The 7,778-nt window shown below is 46.7% G+C and overlaps 1 long non-coding RNA gene across 2 annotated transcripts in view; it reads right to left on the reverse strand.

Moving 5' to 3' along the window:
* The window catches only part of LOC149861869 (uncharacterized), a 167,788-nt gene continuing 160,010 nt past the window's right edge, over positions 1 to 7,778 (reverse strand). Inside the window, exons 4-5 of one of the 2 annotated variants that reach the window (XR_016442850.1) lie at positions 6,375 to 6,488; positions 1 to 1,459 (exon numbers count right to left, since the gene is read on the reverse strand). This is a non-coding gene — a long non-coding RNA (uncharacterized LOC149861869). The remainder of the gene's footprint in view (positions 1,460 to 6,374; positions 6,489 to 7,778) is intronic. The other variant, XR_016442849.1, reaches the window with a different exon arrangement.

Genomic DNA, 7,778 nt, shown 5'->3' on the forward strand with positions numbered 1-7,778 from the left:
ATTAATAACTTGTTAGTAATACATCTTTAACAAGTAGTAACAAATTGAATCCCCCAATCCCCCACAAAGGGAAACAGAAGCAAACACAATCCAAACACTGAAGTTTACATTAGTGCCCAGATCGTTCATGCTCTATTCTTGAGCATATTGCTCAGTCTTAAAGAAGCATACAGCACAGCTATCCAGTGAGGTTCATAACTGGGGACATTCTGGTACAACAGGAACTATCCAGGCAAAAAAAAGACACTGGTAGCAATACAACCTTTGTCAGGTCTCAAGAAAACAAGCATGCTCCAATCCACACTGTAAGTGTACAAAAACAGTGTAAAAACAACCATGTGTACAAGTCTGCTCTTATTAACGTTCTGAAAACTACAGTGAACACTGATTTCTTTAGTGTGATACCTGGCATGTTTTGCGACAGCTCTCTTCAAGGCACTGTTATTTTGGATGTCAATTGGTGCCATTTGGAATGTGTCAGGAGCATTGGTGGCATCCCTTCCAAATGGATCTGCAGACAGCTTCAACTCATCGCTGTGTTCCCTGAAACCCGCACATCTTTGTTTGAATTCGTCCAGCAGACGGCTGATCGGTGCAGAATACCTGTCATGGTTCACAGTCTCAGTACATCTCGTTAATAGTATTGTGAAATGGGTGACAGTCTTTTTATTCAACTGTTTCTGAAACAATTCCAGCTTATGAATGAAGGATTGGATGTGTTCATACAGTCTGTTGACAAATTGATTCTTCCCTTGTAGTTTTATATTCAAATCTGCAAGATACTGGGTGATGTCAAGTAGGAATGCCAAGTCATTCAGCCATGCGTCATCGTCCATGAAGCTGACATCGTTTCCTTTGTTTGTCACGAAGGTTTTAATTTCGTCGAGCAGTGACCAGAATCTGGCTAGTGTGGCTGTCCTGCTGAGCCAATGAACTTTGCAGAAATAAATAATGTCATCATGGTCTGATCCTATCTCGGCAAGAAATGCTTGGGACTGTCTTATGATTAAGCCCCTTTGACTTTATGAGACTAACTGTAGAAACAACCTTTTCCATCACACGTTTCATCCCCAGGGCCCTTGCACGCGGTTGTCTACTCTTCTAGCAACCGTCTGATATGAAAGGCTGATTTTTCTCCACCATTGACTGTTTGTCGGGGAATATCTCAGATGTAAATATGCCCGAGCAATCTTTTACACATTCTCCATCAGACAACGGTTTTCCCCTCTTAGCTATTGCCTCGGATATCAAGAAACGGATCTTGGTTGCTGCCTCAGACTTCTGCTGTGCAGCTTTGAAAAAAAGACGGTTGCCCATTCATGCTCTGTGTTACATAGTTCACCCAATCGAGTGTAATCTGACCCTCCAGGCTGTCACATTTCTTTGCAGCTTTTGTAGAACAATGTTGCTTCACATAGTACTCCTTGCAGACGGCCACTTTCTCAGACGCAGGTTGTTCCTGTTTTGTTCAAGAGCAAAAAAATCAGCGGTCCAACTATCTTTGAAAACTCGACATTCGGCCTCAATTTTTGTTTCCTCTGATTTGCCATCTTTTGAGTGTAGGGTAGGCCCTGTGGCTAATAGAGCCAAAATTAATTTTAGTCATAGGAAAACTAGTTTGGCAAAGACAGGTGAAGTTAAAAACAACTCACCAGTTCAAAATCACCATTTTATTACTACATAATAATACTGTGGTATCAATATGGACCCCCACCCATCAGCTATAGTCATAATATGTATGTAAGGTACAGCCTGACATGTGCAGGTGCTGCCATCATATTCCAAGTGCAGCTTCAAATGCCTCCCAGTAATGCCATCTAATGCCTCACATGCATGGTAAAGTCCCCATATGTAAAGTACATCCTCATGCGTGCAGGTGCTGCCATCATATGCCAAGTGAAACCTCAAATGCCTCAGTAATGCCAGGCCCTGGCCCCAGGCAATGGACCCCCCATGCCCGCACTTACCTTTGGCTCGTGGCTGTGGCTCCTGGCACCAACAACGCACTCTCCGGTCACCGATGACCTGCGCTTTCGTTGCCGGCTACTCCTCTTCCCACATGCACCGTGTCAGCAACATCAAGCTGGCACGGTGCGTGTGGGAACCTTGACCCTTCCCCAGCCCATCAGCAGCCATTAGGAAGCTGCTGTGGGACTGGGGAGGGACAAGGGGTACGAATGAAAGTAAAAAGTGTTTACTTCTGTTTCCTGTCACAGCACCACGGGCCTCAGAAAACAGCTTGGCAGGCCGAATGTTGGACAAGCCAGCCCTAACCCAATGCACCACAATCGCTTTGATGCGGAGTAATGAATGGTGACTTTGTGAGGTTTCCAACAGATGGTGGCTGAAAATGCACCTACGCTGCCTGAAGTGAGAGACATGTATGTACAGAAAACTGAGTGAGCTATTAGGAAGCTGGCTTGTGCCGCAGGATCCATTCTCTACTTTGCTACAGAAATCTTGCTTAGCTTTAGTAAGTCAGCTGGGACCCACTGTTATGGGTCCTAACTGACTACAGGTCAGGTTCTTAAATGTGACTAAAAGCTTTTGAAAAAAAACTACTATAGGCTTACCTGCAGTCTAGGAATCTAAATAACTCTAATAATATAGATGCTAGGACTTTTTTGCCTTCAGTTTTCAACATAGAAAAGTACTTTCTTATATCTCGCAATAGTACAGATGGACAGATGCACTAAATGTTGTGAAACACTTAGAACCCCCCTAGCTATAGGGCCTAAGTGTTTCTTAGGCTGATCTTTATCAATATTAATGCTGAGGTGTTCACCCTGTCTAAGGGATACCATTAAAGTGAAGTACATGTGGCATCTACATCCTCTGGTCAGCTTTGACAATTGTAACAAATGTACTGTTTTCCAAGTCTGTGCTAGATTGGAACGGTTTTCCTTATTGCCATATATATGTGTCTACACTTATTCAGAGGAAGCTGTTAGTGTGTCCTGCCTGAATCTGAGCCATTTTGCTAATATTGGTATTACTGGTTTTTAAAACTAAATATACATTAAACTTGCAATAGTTTCTTCATTTGAATTATTTTAAAAAAGATTCCCAGATCTGTGCATTTGTCTGCATTTTTAATATTACATTGAACATTTTTTCTTCAGATATTTATGCTTTGCTCCTATTTCACAGTTTTATATCAGTTTATTATAAAGCCCATTTATGAAGAGATAAATAAGATTATCGCTATTCGGACAAGAAGAAACTTAGGTGTGCACTAGTATAGTTTATTACTACCCTAGCGCATGCAGCAGGCTGTTGGCAGAATAGAAGGTACATGGAGAACTCAGAAAACTGGAGTCCTAAACTACAGCTCCATTCAGTAGGTAATAGTGTCCTCTACAATGTTATATATTATCATTAATAATAATAGTAAACCCGTTTAGCAGTACTGGTCTGTGATCTTAGGGCTGGCTGCTTCTCCATGTCGGTTGTCTGGTCTCAGAAATGTTCTGTGCTATCATGACTTGCAAAGAGCCATCACGGTCACAAAAACCCCCACCCGCCTGGGCAGGAGAAAAGACTGGACTCAAATGAGTCCAGCCAGGTAGTCATCAAGCCTCTTTCTAAAGACCCCCAGGGTAGGAGCCAGCACCACTGCCCTAGGAAGTTGGTTCCAGCTCCTAGCTGCCCTAACTGTGAAGTAGTTCTTGCGGATGTCTAATCTAAATCTACTCTCTAATAACTTGTGTCCATTGTTACTTGTCATGCCAGGGGGCGCTCGGGGAAACAGCATCTCCCCCAAACCCTTCTGGTCCCCCCCAGTGAGTTTATAGACAGTCACCAGGTCCCCCCTCAGCCTTCCCTTGTGAAGGCTGAACAGGTTTAGGTCCCGCAGTCTTTCAATGTAGGGTCTGCCCTGTAGCCCCCGGATCATGTGTGTGGCCCTCCTCTGGACCCTTTCAATGTTGTCCACATCCCTCCTGAAATGGGGCACACAGAACTGGATGCAGTACTCCAGCTGTGTGGCCTGACCAGCATCGCATAGAGGGGGAGGATCACCTCCCTGGCTCTACCTGAGATGCACCTGTGGATGCACGACAAGGTGCGGTTAGCCCTGCCAACCGAGACCTCGCATTGTCAGCCCATGTTCATCTTGGAGTCAGTAATGACTCCAAGATCCCTTTCCGCCTCCGTGCTCTCTAGAAGGGAGTTTCCCATTCTATAAGTGGGCTGCTGGTTTCTACTGCCTAAGTGCAGCACCCTGCACTTGTCAATATTGAAACACATCCTGTTTATGTCAGCCCACTCCTGTAACCTATCCAGATCTTGTTGCAGTCTTTCCCTCCCTACTAGCCTGCTCACCTCACCCCAAATTTTAGTATCATCAGTGAATTTAACAGGTTGCATTTCACCCCATCGTCCAAATCTCTGATGAAGAAATTGAACAGCGCGGGCCCAAGGACCGAGCCCTGGGGGACTCCGCTGCCCATTTCTCCCCAGGTTGAATATGACCCATCCACCACCACCCTCTGAGTACAACCCTTCAGCCAATATGCAATCCATCTGACTGTGTAGGCATCAATGCCACAGTCGCCTAGTTTTTTTAATGAGGATGGGGTGGGAGACGGCGTCAAAGGCCTTGCTTAAGTCTAGAAAGACTACGTCCACGGCGACACCTGCATCCATTGCCTTTGTGACCTGATCATAAAAGGCAGTCAGGTTGGTCTGACATGACCTGCCCCTAATGAAACCATGGTGGTTGCCCTTGAGCATCATCCCTGAAGCCGGCCCATCACAGATGTGCTCCTTGAGGATCTTCTCAAAGAGTTTCCCAAGGAGAGAGGTAAGACTGATGGGCCTACAGTTGCCCGGGTCCTCTCTCTTCTCTTTTTTGAAGATGGGGACCATGTTAGCTATCTTCCAGTCATCCAGCACCTGGCCAGAGCACCACGAGTGCTTGTAAAGCTGTGCCAAGGGCCCTGCAATAACCCCAGCTAGCTCCCTCAACACCCTGGGGTGGAGAGCATCTGGACCCGCTGACTTGAACACGTCCAGCCCCTCCAGAAGCTCTCTAACCCAGTCCTCCCCAGCCTGAGGTCTGGAGGCATTCCCCTAGAGTCCATCTGGTATCACAGCAGGGAAGTCCCGGTCCCTGCACAAGAAAACTGAGGTGAAGAATTGGTTAAAAAGGTCCGCTTTCTCCCCTGGCACAACCACCAGATTGCCCAGCGTACTTTGCAGGGGCCCCACATTACCCAGTGCCACCTTCATCCTCCCTATATATTTGAAAAAGGACTTTTTATTGTCCTTGATCTTGGACGGTAGTCCTAGCTCTATGTCCACCTTAGCTTTCCTGACAGCCCCCCTATAGGCCCAAGCAGAGGAGGTATACTCCTCTTTGGAGATAGCACACCTATTCCACTAGGTGTACGCCGCCTTTTTGGTAAGAGAGCATTCCCAGATGCCCTTGGTGAGACAGGGGGGCTTTCGGGCACTCTTGCCCCCCTTGCTCTTGTTGGGATGGACTCCCCTTGGTCCCTGACTATCATTTCCTTAAGAAACGACCACTCGTCCTGGACACTGAGTTCCCCTGCCCTCGATGACCCCAGCACCTCACCCACTAGTTTCCTCAACTTGTTGAAGTTGGCCCTCCTAAAGTCTAGGGCTACCATCTTGCTGCAGGCCCTGGACACCCTGCGCTGGATGGTGAATTCCAGCAAGCGATGATCGCTATCGCCCAGGTGGTCAAGAACCTGGAGGCCCCTAACCAGGTCATCGCCTGTAGCCAGGACCAGGTCCAACAGGGCATTTCTTCTGGTGGGACTGTGCACCTCCTGGATTAAGTGGAGGTCCTGTATCTCAGCTAGGAACCTCCTGGAAAGGTTCATCCTGGCTGGCTGTTCCTCCCAGCAGATGTCCGGGTAATTAAAATCACCCATGACAACTACATCCCTTGCCTTAAGTGCCTCTGCAAGCTGGCCCAAAAATTCCCAGTCCAGCTCCTCCCTTTGGTTGGGGGATCTGTAGCAGACCCCCAACGTCAAATCGGTCTCCCCATGGCCCCATTGAATCTTAACCAAGAGCACCTCAGCCTGCCCTTCCTCTGACCCCATTCTGCTGGCAGAGGATGTGTAGTGCTCTTTGACATAGAGCGCCACACCCCTGCCTTTCCTTCCTTCTCTATCCTGCCTATAAAGCCTATAGCCCCTAATGCTAACTGCCCAGTCATGGGACAAATCCCACCACGTTTCTGTTAGCCCTGTGACATCTGGATTTGAACTAGCTATTCTGAGGGCGAGTTCCTCCTGTTTATTCCCCATACTGCGAGAATTGGTATATAGGCATTTAAGGACTTGCAAGACTGTGTGTGCCACCCCCCATTTAGGGAGACTGTCTGGACCCCTATTTCTTACCTTAGCACTCCTTGCCTTTGTCACCTGTCCGGCTCAGATGGCGTCTCCTTGTCTTCCTGCGGCCCCTTCCCCCGGTGAGGCTAGTTTAGAGCTTGCTGTACTAGATCAGCCAACCTGGAAGAGAAGACACGCTTGCCTTTAGGAGAGAGATGAAGCCCATCCCACCCCAGCAAGTCCCCCGCCTGAAAGCATGGGTCATTATCAAGGAACCCAAAGCCTGCCTGGTGGCACCAGCTGCATAAGCACCGGTTGACCAAGCCAATCGTTCCAAAGGGAACAATTCACTTAGAAGATGATTAATTGTGGAGTCAAGCAACTCCTGTAGCAAGAGTGTTGTGCACATAGTTATTTGGCATGGGGAGTGTAGAAACCATGGGCAGAATCCCATTAGCCCGAGGTGTGGGAAACATGGCTTCCAGGCCCTGTAGCAAATCAGAGAAGGGGAGTTCTTTACCTTGGGCGCTTTCACAAGCTCTCAGTTCCCTAAGCTTTTCTCCATTGTCCTGCTGCATATGTACAAGACTTTGCACCTGGGGTGAGCCTTCATCCCTAGGAAATCTCAATGTCTTGTCCCCAATCTTTGCAGCTCTAGTGGAGGAAACTTTGCAAGCTCACTGGTCATCACCCAGTTTGCAAAATATGTGGGTCTCTCTAAATCTGTAGAAGGTCAATGTCAATGGGCTTTGTTGGATTAGTAAAGTAATAGGAAGGAAAAATACTATCACATGAATATTCTATGGAAAAAATGTCTGCATAATTATCTGCTACGTTAACAAGGTTCTTTGGGTACATCAGATATCTTTTATTAGACCCACTCAAATAGTTGAAAAAAATCTTAGCAAGCTCCTGGGCTTAAATACCCTTCATCAGGCTAGGGGCACATCTGCAGTTGCTGTGTGTCCTTCCTGTGTGGAATGATTACTATTCATTGCATCCAGGAAGAGCGCGCACCAACTGCAGATGCTTCCGTAGCCTGATGAAGGGTATTTATACCTGAAAGCTTGCTAAGAAGAATTTTTCCAACTTTCTGACTTGGTCGAATAAAAGATAGCAGATGTACCCAAAGAACCTTGTCTGCATATGTCCTTAGCCCAACATGGCTACAACCTAGACCCACGTAATTATGGACATTTATACATGTGCTTCAGGAGGGGGGACGCTGGAGTGATTTAATTAAAGCAGTTCTAAGAGCTGGGAAATGCTTTTGAATGATTTGAAAGGTATGACCTGTGGAAGAATAGCCATGGATTCTATGGCTAATCCAGGAGCTGAACCCACATCTCCTGCTGCTTGGCACAGTACTGGGGAGACAGATCCTCCATTCTTTTTCTTTTCTTGGTTTTTTTTTTGTTTTTTTTTTTGTTTCTAGCATTTTTCAAACAAGGAATCGGTTTCCATTGATTT

Source organism: Crocodylus siamensis, chromosome 6, assembly GCF_052110815.1.
Source record: "Crocodylus siamensis isolate JL-2025a chromosome 6, ASM5211081v1, whole genome shotgun sequence".
Taxonomy (NCBI): Eukaryota; Metazoa; Chordata; order Crocodylia; family Crocodylidae; genus Crocodylus; species Crocodylus siamensis.